We start from the raw sequence: 1672 nt of genomic DNA on the forward strand, positions 1-1672 counted from the left end.
GGTGGTGGCTACACAGTGTGTTCACTTTGTAATAATGCATCAAGCTGTACACTTATAAACTGTGGACTTCATGTCTGTTATATTTAAATGTACTTTAGATCTTTATATATACAAATTATTTTCGACAAAAACGCAGAGGCAATTCAATGGACGATGGGAGTTCCTATTTGAACAAATGGTTCTGGAACAATTTGATATTGATATGCCCAAAAAAGGGCATCAATGAACGTCTCCAACATATATAAAATTTAACTCAAAATGGATCGTAGACCTAAATGTAAAGTCTAAACCTATACTATTTCTAGACTATGAGAGAAAGTCTTTTTGACCTTGGCTTAGCCAAACACTTCTTAGATGTGATATCAAAATTCAAGACATGGTTAAGAGATCGAAAAGACACACTACAGAATGGAAGAAAATATTTGCAAATCAAATATCTGGCAAAGAACTTGTACTGAGAATATATAAAGAACTCTCAAAACTGAAAAAAACAAAAACAAAGGGCAAAACACAGATACATCATGAAAAAAGATATAGAGATGGCAAATATGCACATAAAATGATGCTCAACATCACTAGTCATGAGGGACCTGCAAATTAACATCGCAACGAGATACCGCTATATGCCTATTACAATGGGGAAAGAAATCCGACAATACTAAGTACTGGTGAGGAACCAGACATCTCCTATTATAGGCAGGAATGTGAAATGGCACAGCCACTTTGGAAAGTGGTTTTCCAGTTGTTTATGAAGTGAAGCATATACTAGCATACAATCCTGAAATTCCGTTCCCAGGTATATTTACTTCAATGAAATGAAAACTTACGTAAACCCGAAAGCCTGCACATGAATATTTATACAGCAGCTATATTTTTAATCACCAAAACACGGAAACAACCCAAATGCTTTTCAACCAGTAAATGGGTAAACAACCTGCAATCCACAAAATGTAATACTGCACAGCAATCAACATGAAAGAAGTAGTGATACACACACAAGAATACGGATGAACTGCAAACGTATTATGCTAAGTGAAAAAAGCCAGACTCAAAAGGCTACAGACGGTATGATTCCATTTATACAACACTATGGGAAAGGCAAAATGACCGAGACCAAAAATATATCAGTGATTGCCCGGAGCCAATGTACACTAAAGGGCTGACTACAAAAGGGATACACATTGGGAGGTGATAGAACTCTTCTGTATCTTCACTATTTTGGTGATCTTTACCAAGGCAGATAGAGTCTCTTCTGGGGAGAATGGAATTGGATTCAGCTTACACAAGAAGTTCAGTGGGAATTAGAAGTTTAGAGTATTCACACTGTCCCAAATCCTCCCACATATCACCATTCGAACACTCAGCACCCCATCCCTTTCTATACAGAGTCCTATGGTTCAAATGACAGACTGGCAATATAGGCAAGGAATTCAGCGGGTGTACAAGGTACTAATTTTTTACAGAATGTCTGGGTTTCTGTCTGTGTCTTGAGCAGATAATTTAGGAGACTGAGCTTGCCATTCTTTCTCTTTGCACCGGCCAGCCCCATTGGAAGCAGCCACTCCAGTGAGGAAATAGTCCCTCATGTCCTTTGTATTCTTTGGTTGGGGGTGGATACTCAACTACCCAAAGCCTGGCTTTCAGTGTTCACTTCATTCAGGGTAAGCACAGA

This window comes from Galeopterus variegatus, unplaced genomic scaffold (genome assembly GCF_000696425.1).
Source record: "Galeopterus variegatus unplaced genomic scaffold, G_variegatus-3.0.2 Scaffold11980, whole genome shotgun sequence".
NCBI lineage: Eukaryota > Metazoa > Chordata > Mammalia > Dermoptera > Cynocephalidae > Galeopterus > Galeopterus variegatus.